Source organism: Macaca fascicularis, chromosome 14, assembly GCF_037993035.2.
Source record: "Macaca fascicularis isolate 582-1 chromosome 14, T2T-MFA8v1.1".
Lineage (NCBI taxonomy): Eukaryota > Metazoa > Chordata > Mammalia > Primates > Cercopithecidae > Macaca > Macaca fascicularis.
Genome location: NC_088388.1, coordinates 74,237,001 through 74,248,451, shown reverse-complemented (window position 1 = coordinate 74,248,451; position 11,451 = coordinate 74,237,001). Strand labels below are relative to the sequence as shown.

Below are 11,451 nucleotides of genomic sequence, written 5' to 3'. Positions count from 1 at the left end.
CCGTGATCTGCCCATCTCGGCCTCCCAAAGTGCTGGGATTACAGGCTTGAGCCACCGCGCCTGGCCCGTGGTCTTTGTTTTTATTCCCGCGTTCATCCTCCTTTGTTCAGTCCACCAGGGTCCCTGGAGTTACATTACTGTGGTCCATCAAAACTAAGAAGTTAACATTCATATATTACTATTAATGAAACTCCAGATTTTCACCAGTTTTCCTGCTAATGTCCTTTTCTGTTCCAGGACCCACTCCAGTATTTCCCACCGCATTTAGTCCTCATGTCTCCTTCGTCTCCTCTGTGACAATTTCTCAGTCTTTCCTTGTTTTTAAAATCACTTTCACAGTTTTAAGAGGGCTGGTCAGGTATTCTGCAGAATATTCCTCAATTTGGAATTTTTCTCATGATTAGGCTGGAGTTAGGTATTTTGGGGGAGAATATCACAACGGTGGAGTGTCTGACTCATCACATGATATCAGCAGGTGACATAACCTTGATCACTTGATTAAAGCAGTGTTTGCCAGATTTCTCCACTTTAAAGTTACTATTTTTTTCCTATCCATACACTGTTCTTTGGAAGTGAGTCACTAAGTCCAGCACACATTCAAGACAGGAGGGCCAATTCAACTCCATCTGAAGGGGAGAGTATATCTATATATTATTTGGTATTCTTCTGTAAGGAAGATCTGTCCTTTCCTACCATGTATTTATTTATTCAACCATTTATTTAGATCACTACGGACTCATGTTTATTTATTTTATACTTTGGGTTACAATCCAATATGACATTATTTATTTTGTTGCTCATACTGTTCCGATTTTGGCTGTTGAGAGCTCTTTCAGGTTCTTTTTTTTTTTTTGGTACTTCCTTATTTTCTGTCACTAGCCTCTAGACTTTTTAATTGTATTTTTTTTTTTTTTTTTTTTTTTTTGAGACGGAGTCTCGCTCTGTGGCCCAGGCTGGAGTGCAGTGGCTAGATCTCAGCTCACTGCAAGCTCCGCCTCCTGGGTTTACGTCATTCTCCTGCCTCAGCCTCCCGAGTAGCTGGGACTACAGGTGCCCGCCACCTTGCCCGGCTAGTTTTTTGTATTTTTTAGTAGAGACGGGGTTTCACCGTGTTAGCCAGGATGGTCTTGATCTCCTGACCTTGTGATCCGCCCATCTCGGCCTCCCAAAGTGCTGGGATTACAGGCTTGAGCCACCGCGCCCGGCCTAATTGTATTTTTAATCTGGACAATCATGTTTTTTATTTCCCAGGACTCTTTCATGTTGTCTAATTGATCCCTTTATTAGCAGTTCTTTCTTGTTTAATGAATCCAATATAATATCAAATTAGAATTTGTTTCTAATGGCTGGGCGCGGTGGCTCAAGCCTGTAATCCCAGCACTTTGGGAGGCCGAGGCGGGCGGATCACGAGGTCAGGAGATCGAGACCATCCTGGCTGACACGGTGAAACCCCGTCTCTACTAAAAAATACAAAAAACTAGCTGGGTGAGGTGGCGGGCGCCTGTAGTCCCAGCTACTGGGGAGGCTGAGGCAGGAGAATGGCGTAAACCCGGGAGGCGGAGCTTGCAGTGAGCTGAGATCCGGCCACTGCACTCCAGCCTGGGCGGCAGAGCAAGACTCCGTCTCAAAAAAAAAAAAAAAAAGAATTTGTTTCTAATTATAATATTGAAAATGCTATTTATTGGATTTCAATGAGCAGAATAACTCTCTAGATAAAGCATGGAAGACTTAATTATAGTTACAGAATATATGTAAATATTATAACTCTTGGCAATATAAGAGTATAACTATCAGTGTCAGAAGGCTGAAGTAGAGGAGGAGAGATCAAACACTGCACAGATGCTAACTTTCTCATTTTACAAGTATAAATCAAGAGATACTATCTTGGCTAGGAACGCTGGCTCAAGCCTTAATCCCAGTACTTTGGGAGGTCAAGGCAGGAGGATCAGTTGAGCCCAGGAGTTCGAGACCAGCCTGGGCAATATGCTGAGACCTCATCACCATTACAAAAAAAAAAAAAAAAGACTAATACTATCTAAAGTTCATAGGAATGGAAATAAAGATTTTAAGCAATTATCAATCAATGGAAGAATAAACTAACACTAAAACACAACGTAGAAAGGATTGGGAGATGAGCATAAAGTAAATGAACAAAGGTCTTTCTTCACGAGAAGAGTCAATAAATGTTAATTCAAGAGGATAAATCAAGAAATTGAGGTATAGGCATATCAATCGGATTTGTGGTATAAACTACCATAGCTAAAAGCAGAAAAGGTAAAAATGAAGTTTTTTAAGAGGGCAGCGTGGGATGAGGTGGGGTGGGGCTTTGACTTCTCCCTTACTAACATTCTGTATTGAAACTTTTTAAAAATGTAATGCTTTTATACAAATAATTAAAATGTATATAAATATTGACTGCAGAAACATGCTGGTACTTGATAGAACATGCAGGGTGGGCAGGGATATGATGGGGCTGGATGGAGCAAGAAAGGCATTTCCCTGCTTGGGAGAGGTGCAAAATGTGCAGGAAGGAGAGGTTGGAGCTGTAGAAAACAGCCCACCTTGGATTCAGGGGGTCCCAGAGGGTAGGGCCCTTTCCTCTGCTCCTAAGCACGCTCGTCATCCAACAATTTACCTAGCGCGCTTCCTAAGCTTTAGACCCTGTTTTGGAGGTGAGGACATGGAGCACTTTGCTCTGGACATTTAAACCAATCATTACAAAAAGACTGCTGACCCTAGGGTTGGCAGTCCCCACCATGGGAAAGGTATAGTCCATCCCTTTCTGATCAAAGAGACTGGAGGATTCCCAGGAGGTGTGGTGTAATCCCTGGTTTCCTTGGGACCGTCCTAGTTTAAAAACTCATAGTCTATGGCCCAGGAAACCCCCGCATCTGGGAAACCTGTGCAATTGGTCACCCTTCTAAGGGGGCAATTCCAGCCCAGCCTCTCATTCTTCCTCCATCTTGGATCTGCTGGAGGAGAACCTCTAGAGCCCCTAGCATGATCTGCTTTCTGAATTTTGGAGGGTCCACAGTAGTTGCGGGGTTGGGGACAATGCAGATCAGGAAGCCAGTAGTGCTGATTTTCTGGATGGTTAAAGGAAAGGAAAGAGAGGACTCCAGCAATGGGAACTAGGAGAAGTGGGAATACAGTAAGGTAGGGTGATCTCTCATCCTCCAGAATTAGCATGTCTAAAAGCATACAGTTTGGGCTGGGTGCAGTGGCTGATGCCTGTAATCCCAGCACTTTGGAGGCCAAAGTGGGTGGATCACTTGAGGTCAGGAGTTTGAGACCAGCCTGACCAACATGGTGAAACCCCTGTCTCTACTAAAAATACAAAAATTAGCTGGGCGTGGTAGCGGGTGCCTATAATCCCAGCTACTTGGGAGATTGAGGCAGGAGAATTGCTTGAATGTGGGAGGCAGAGGTTGCAGTGAGCCAAGATTGCACCACTGCACATCAGCCTGGGGCAGAGTGAGACTCATTCTCAAAAATAGAGGACCAGATTGTTATGCCCATCCCATTTCTTAAAATGCATTTATTCAATGAATATTTATTGAGCACCTACTGTGTACTAGGCTCTGATTAGTCAGTTACAATACACTCACTAAGTAATCAGCTCTGTTCTAGGCTCTGGGGGTGCAGCTGAAAGCCAGGCAAATACACAGATATAAATCTTACAATCCAAAAGGGGATGCTGACAATTGATCACATTTTTTTTTTTTTTTTTTTTTTTGAGACAGTCTCGCTCTGTTGCCCAGGTTGGAGTGCAATGGCGTGATATTGGCTCACTGCAACCTCCGCCTCCGGGGTTCAAGTGATTGTCCTGCCTCAGCCTCCCATGTAGCTGGGATTACAGGTGCCCACCACTACACCTGGCTAATTATTGTTGTATTTTTAGTAGAGACGGGGTTTCGCCATGTTAGTCAGGCTGGTCTTGAACTCCTGACCTCAGGTGATCCACCCGCCTCTGCCTCCCAAAGTGCTGAGATTACAGGCTTGAGCCACCGTGCCCAACCGACAATTGACCATATTCTTATGGGGCTATTTCCATCCCATTAACCTATTTGCCTATCCTTAGACTAGTACTATTCAGTCTTTTTTTGTGTGTGTGTGACAGAGTCGTGTTCTGTCACCCAGGCTGTAGTGCATTAGTGCAATCTTGGCTCACTGCAACCTCCACCTCCTGGGTTCAAATGATTCTCATACCTCAGCCTCCCAAGTAGCTGGGATTACAGGCACATGCCACCACGCCCAGCTAATTTTTGTATTTTTAGTAGAGATGGGATTACACCATGTTGGCCAGGCTGGTCTCGAACTCCTGGTCTCAAGTGATCTGCTTGCTTTGGCCTCCCAAAGTGCTGAGATTATAGGTGTGAGCCACTGTGCCCAGCCCCATTCAGTCTTCACAATGGTAGCTTCAGAATAAATTTTAAAATCAGGTAGTATGGTCCTCCAACTTTGTCTGCCCCTCACCACCAAGATTACTTTTGTTATTTCCATATAAATGTCTACAACAAAGGCTTATTGTATTGGATTTATAGAACAATTTTGGGAAAATAACAGCTTAATAATTGTTTTGTTTCAATTTAATTTAACTTAATTTAATTTAGGAGAGCTCAGTAATTAAACATGAGGCCAAAGTACATAAGAAAATGGCAGTCTTTTATTGCAAATATGCATACACTCTCAGACGAGGTTCTCTGGTCCTCAGGTGTGGGGGGCCAGGGAAGTCGCGCTGGCACTCTCGGGTGATGTTCTCCGGTCCACAAATGCGGGGGCCGAAGAAGTCACGCCGCCTCCTGCCAGCGGTGGACTTTTATGCCTGGGAGCTGGAAGGGGAGGAGTTTGGGGCGTGTGTGTAGGAGTGGCTTCTTGAATTTCGGTGTCCCCGGCTTGACGTCATTCTGCGCATGCTCAGTTGATTTGGTTCTTTTCCCGGGCGTGGGAAAATCTGTGATGAAGAACCCAGAAACAACAGGGACTGCTCCATCTTGTTCACCTTCCTCCATCTTGTCCCTTTTCCTTCACCCAAACAGTCCAACCTCTTATTGATTATAAGAATTGGCCGGGCGCGGTGGCTCAAGCCTGTAATCCCAGCACTTTGGGAGGCCGAGACGGGCGGATCACGAGGTCAGGAGATCGAGACCATCCTGGCTAACACAATGAAACCCCGTCTCCACTAAAAATACAAAAAAAAAATTAGCCGGGCGTGGTGGCGGCACCTGTAGTCCCAGCTACTCGGGAGGCTGAGGCAGGAGAATGGCAGGAACCCGGGAGGCGGAGCTTGCAGTGAGCTGAGATCACGCCACTGCACTCCAGCCTGGGCAACAGAGCGAGACTCCGCCTCAAAAAAAAAAAATAAATAAAATAAAAGAATTTAGGGCGCCATGGTCTGTCTGGCTGCTTCCTGCTGTTAAGGGGCGTAGTTAGGGTCTGAGGTTGGCAGTTGGGTGTAGGGATGCAGGAGCATTTGGTTGAAGGTGACTCGGGTGATCTCTTGGACCTTGGCTCGGAAAAATTTTATTAGAATGTGAGCAAGACATAACATAAGGCAGAGGATTAGTATGGGAATTAGGAATGGAAGCATCTGCTGTACTACAGGCGGTAGCCATACCGGTGGTCCGGGGGTTAAGGGGGAGTTAAATTGTTGAAGTTAGGGAAACTCCGATAATTAAGGGAAGAAAAACAGCCCGCTTTTGGATGTTATTGCTGGAGCTGAGCTGGGAAGCTAGTTCAGACAATTCTTCTTCGCTATATAGGGTTAAGCTAGGCACTAAAGATACCGGAACGCAAAGGGACTGGGTGATGGAGGTATGGTTAAGAGTTTTAGATAGAGTTTGGTTACACCAAAAGTAGCCTCCAACAGGGGCCGTCTGGGTCCTGCTGGGAGCTTATGTGCAATTACACCGTGAAGAGTTTGGCGTAGAGTAGCAAAAAGGAATCTCTGTCTCACTCTGTCTCTCTTCATCTCTGTCTCTCCTCATCTCTGTCTCTCCCCATCTCTGTCTTTGTCTCTCTTTACCTCTGTCTCTCTCTCTGTATCTCTCCATCTCTGTCTTTGTCTCTCTCCACCTCTGTCTCTCTCTCTCTCTCTGTTTTTCTCTTTGTCTCCATCTCCATTTCCGTCTCCGTCTCTCCACCTCCCGCTCACCAAGGCTGCTCCCCTCACCAACTCCCCTACCTCCTGGCTTCTCCCTATCTCTGACTCAACAGGGACTGAGTGCAGCAGAGGCCCTTGGGGAGGTCTGGGCTTTCTACTGCCTTCTGGTTATAGCCTCTCCTTCCCTGTATCTGTCCTTCATCCTGGCCTAATGAGTCCACATTTTATTTAGGGAGAGGGCAGAGTGACAACCCTGGGTGTGGGGGGGGGACAATCTGCAGTGCCCTGCATGACTGAGTGTATCTGGTTGTCTGTAGACCAGGTTTAGAATCTCCATACAAAGTTAGGATTAGTAGGAGTAACTAGAGGAATTAGAGTGAACCATAATAATGATGACAAAGGTGTAGAGGGTAAGTTCAACATTGCCGAAATCACAAAGGGCACCCTGCCAAGCTAGGTCTTCTATGAGAGTAAAAAGTTGGGAAACCTACTGGTTGGGAGGTGGGTCGGGAAGGAGGGTGTCTATGGGGTTTATGAGGGAAAAGTCAGTTAAGTTAAGATGAAGAATAGTGAGGAAGCGGGAAAATTTGAGGAGGGTGTTGATCCTTGAGTAGAACCTGGCCACCTGGAGATAAGGGAAGGGGAATAGATGTTTTGAGTTAGGTTAAGATGTTTCATCCCAAGAGGGGGTGGGACAAGAGGGCATGATGAGGAAAGAGTGGGCAAAGCATGCATAGTCCAGGCAGTAATTTAACATTGGGGTCTGGCGAGGGTTAGACGGTTTACCGTCTACCCTAACTACTGAGATAGTGGATGGCTGGCTAGGACCTCCATAGGTTGACAAAACAGAATAGGTAGCCTCCGTATTGATGAGAAAAGAAATTGGCTTACCCGCTACCTGAAGAGTTACCCTAGGCTCGGCGAGGGTGACAGGGGTCTCCAAGTGTGGGCACCGTCAGTCGTCGTCCAGGTGTAGGAGCTGGAAGGAGCCTTCCGGCCTTTGAGGAGAGGCACCACGTTGAGGCGCAATGCCTGCCCTGCTGGCGGGGCAATCAGACTTCCAATGTCCTTCCTGTTGGCAAGTTGGGCACGGCGTGGTAGGCAGGCGAGGATTTGGACACTGTGTTGCCTAATGCCCAGTTGTGCCACACTTAAGGCATGGATGAGATGGAGTGGCCGGCTTGGCCTGGGGACACTGGTTTGCCCAGTGTCCTGGGTCTCCGCATTTATAGCAGGAGCCCTTGGGAGACTTGCCCTGTGTCTTCCCTGCCGTCAGAATGGGCAATGCTGGTTGGAGGGCAGCCACTAGAGCTTGCGCCTGAAGCATAGCCCTTTTTTTCTCCTTGTCTAGCTCTGCGGCCTCAGCTGCTTCTTCTCTGGAGTTAAAAACTTCAAAGGCCAATTTTACTAAGTCCTGTATGGGGGTTTGAGGCCCATCTTCAACCTTTTTTAGCTTTTTTCGAATATCTGAGGCTGACTGGGAGATAAAATAGGAGGCTAGGACAGCTGCTCCAGCTGGGGAGGTGGGGTCTAGCCGAGTAAATTGGGCTAGTGCCTCTGTAAGGCGATTTAGGAAGGAAGCCGGATTCTCATCTGGGTGCTGGATGATTTCCTTTAGTTTATCAAAATTGACCACTTTGTTAGAGGCTGCCTGCATACCGGCCAAGAGACATTGAACCATAATGTCTCTCCTATGGCGGCCGGGCTGCTGTGGTTGGTAATCCCAATCTGGTTCTATGGACGGGACAGCCATCTCTGCTAACGGGACAGTGGCGTCAGTTAAATGCCATTGATCTGCATGTTGCTTGGCGGCTGCAAGAATACACTCTCTTTCCTCTGGGTTAAGGGAGGAGGACAAAATGACCTGTAAGTCATGCCAGGTTAGATCATATGCCTGACATAGGTATCGAAACTCCTTGGAATATAGGGTGGGGTTAGCAGAGAAATCGCCGAGCCGTTTTTCAATCTTGGAAAGGTCTGTCAAGGAAAAAGGGACATGGACTCTAACTAGTCCTTCGGCTCCGGCGACCTCTCGGAGGGGGGCCAACAAACTAACAGGGGAGGTTGAAACAGACTGACCAGTCGGGTAGGTTGAGGCAGGCTGACCGGTAGAGGGGGTTGGGGCAGGCTGACTGGTAGAGGGCTGACTAGTGGGGGCCGCTACCGCAGTCTTGGAGCAAGTGTGGGCGGAAATGGGAGAGGTAAGAGGAGTGGCTGAGGGAGGGGCGGTAGGAGGAGCATAGGGAGGGGGTTTGGTAGGTTGGGAGGGAGGTGCCCCGCCGTTGGCCTCGTCTGAGATGGAAGTAGAATCTTCCTCTGCTTGTGGTGTGGAGGCTGAGGGCTGGGTTTTAACTAACAAGACCTGGGCCATTGAACACTGGGTGCACAGGTCTGGGTGAGAGCGCAAGTCCGAAAAGCCTTGGACATAGATAATCTCTGACCACTTTCCAAGCCTTTGGCAGAAATTAGAGAGATCTGATAGAATGTTATAGTCAAGTGTGCCATGTGATGGCCATTGAGATTGGTTGTCTAATTTATACTGCGGCCATGCCACAGTGGAAAGGAAAATTAGCCGCTTTCGTTTTAAATCTTGGGCTAAATGTAAGGCTTCCAAGTTTTGGAGGAGACACCCTAAGCGGGTGTTCCTAGGGATTTTGGATTGTGAGGTTCCCATTGTTTAACCACCAGAAATGGAAACCGACCTCACGCAGTGGTAAAGCGTCCTTTGCCGCTGCTAGAGACCGGGGGCTCCTGGAGCCACTAACGGAGAATTGAGGGACTTCAAGACGGACGTCTCCGGGTTGAAGGCCTCACTGCGCCACAGGGTGGCTACGTCCTTGGGCGTGCGCACGACTCTAGGCCAAGGACACGGAAACGGACGGAGATGGTTAACAAAGGGGAGTACTCACCGAAGAAGAAATTCTCAGAGCGGCACCAGTGGAAAGCTGGAACACTTGTTCGGTGTTCATGGCTGGTTGGGTTGGGAGCCGGTTCGCTGGGGAGGAGGTTCGTTAGACCCTTATGGGATGTTGAGGGAGGGTGTCCTCCTGGGTCGGGTTTCTGCACCAACTGTTTTGATTTAATTTAATGTAACTTAATTTAGGAGAGCTAAGTAATTAAACATGAGGCCAAAGTACATAAGAAAATGGCAGTCTTTTATTGCAAATATGCATACACTCTCGGACGAGGTTCTCTGGTCCTCAGGAGTGGGGGGGCCAGGGAAGTCGCGCTGGCACTCTCGGGTGATGTTCTCCGGTCCACAAATGCGGGGGCCGAAGAAGTCACGCCGCCTCCTGCCAGCGGTGGACTTTTATGCCTGGGAGCTGGAAGGGGAGGAGTTTGGGGCGTGTGTGTAGGAGTGGCTTCTTGAATTTTGGTGTCCCTGGCTTGACGTCATTCTGCGCATGCTCAGTTGATTTGGTTCTTTTCCCGGGCGCGGGAAAATCTGTGATGAAGAACCCAGAAACAACAGGGACTGCTCCATCTTGTTCACCTTCCTCCATCTTGTCCCTTTTCCTTCACCCAAACAATAATGTTTTATGATTTTCAGTGTACAGATAGAGGTCTTGCATGTCTTTAGTTAAATTTATTCTTTTTTTTTTTTTTTTTTTTTTTTGAGGCGGAGTCTTCACTCTGTCGCCCAGGCTGGAGTGCAGTGGCACCATCTCGGCTCACTGCAAGCTCCGCCTCCCGGGTTCGCGCCATTCTCCTGCCTCAGCCTCCGGAGTAGCTGGGACTACAGGCGCCCGCCACCGCGCCCGGCTAATTTTTTGTATTTTAGTAGAGACGGGGTTTCACCGTGTTAGCCAGGATGGTCTCGATCTACTGACCTCGTGATCCGCCCGCCTCGGCCTCCCAAAGTGCAGGGATTACAGGCGTGAGCCACCGCGCCCGGCCTTTTTTTTTTTTTTTTTGATACAGAGTCTCACTCTCTTGCCCAAGCTAGAGTGCAGTGGTGCAATCTTGGTTCACTGCAAGTTTCACCTCCTAGGTTCAAGGGATTCTCCTGACTCAGCCACCTGAGTAGCTGGGACTACAGGCATGCGCCACCACACCCGGCTAATCTTTGTTTTTTGTTTTTAGTAAAACAAAAGAGACATGGTTGCACCATGTTTGCCAGGCTGGTCTTGAACTCCTGACCTCAGATGATCCAGCTGCCTTGGCCTTCCAAACTGCTGGGATTACAGGTGTGAGCCACTGTGCCCAGTAAAATTTATTCTTACGTACTTTGTGTTTTTTGATGCTATTATAAATAGAAATTTAAATCTCAATTTCTTTTTTTCCTTTTAGAAACACAATAGATTTTCTTATATTGTTTATTAATTCTAGCAGTTCTACATGTTCCTTAATATTTTCTATGTAAGTATTCATGTAATCTGCAAATATAGACAGTTCTACTTTTTTCTTCTCAATCTTTGTGCCTTTTATTTCATATATATTTAATTTAATTAATTACATTTTTTAAAAATATGGAGTCTCACTCATTGCCCAGGCTGGGGTGCAGTGGTGCAATCTTGACTCACTGCAACTTCTACCTCCTGGGTTCAGGTGATTCTCCTGCTTCAACTTCCCAAGTAGCTGGGATTATAGGCATGTACTACCATGCCTGGCTAATTTTTGTATTTTTAGTAGAGACAGGGTTTCACCATGTTGGCCAGGCTGGTCTCGAACTCCTGACCTCACCTGATCTGCCCACCTCGGCCTCCCAAAGTGCTAGGATTACAGGTGTGAGCCACCTTACCTGGCCAAAATGTTCTTACTAAGAGAGGGATATTGAAATTTCCAACACAATTGTGAGCTGAGATCGCGCCATTATACTCCAGCCTGGGCAATAAGAGTGAAACTCTGTCTCAAAAAAAAAAAAAGAAAAAAAGAAAATTGCATTAAGTACATATGGACTAAACATTCTAATTAAAAGAACAGAAAAGCAAGGCTCAACTTTATACTGCCTTCAAAAAATGTACTTTAGGCAGGGCGTGGTGGCTCACACCTGTAACCCCAGCACTTTGGGAGGCCCAGCTTGCAGTGAGCCGAGATTGCGCCACTGCACTCTAGCCTGGGTGACAGAGCGAGACTCCGTCTCAAAAAAAAGAAAACAACAAAAAACAAACAAAAAAAGACTCCACAATAAAATATTATTTTGATGTTCACCAGTCAATTAAAAGTAGAGCAAAAATATTTGTTCATGTATTTGTCCATATACTCGCTGTTTCTAGTGTTCTTTCATACCCTTCTAAATATTTATCTTTTGGGGGACAGGCATGGTAACTCATGCCTGTAATCCCAGCGCTTTGGGAGGCTAATGCAGGAGGATCACTTGAGCCCAGGAGTTTGAGACCAGCCTGGGC

At 47.0% G+C, this 11,451-nt stretch overlaps 1 long non-coding RNA gene across 10 annotated transcripts; it reads right to left on the bottom strand.

The window, feature by feature from the left end:
* Nucleotides 1-4,644: 4,644 nt before the first annotated feature.
* LOC107127396 (uncharacterized) lies at nt 4,645-11,081 on the bottom strand. 10 transcript variants are annotated; one of them, XR_010580918.2, is made up of 4 exons: nt 9,279-9,652; nt 9,013-9,172; nt 6,995-8,080; nt 4,645-5,506 (listed from the first exon to the last, which is right to left on the bottom strand). It is a non-coding gene; the product is annotated as an uncharacterized lncRNA (long non-coding RNA). The 10 variants fall into 10 exon arrangements; XR_012423524.1 differs by having other exon boundaries at nt 6,995-7,143; nt 9,013-9,653; XR_010580916.2 differs by having other exon boundaries at nt 9,013-9,652.
* Between the last annotated feature and the right edge of the window lie 370 nt (nt 11,082-11,451).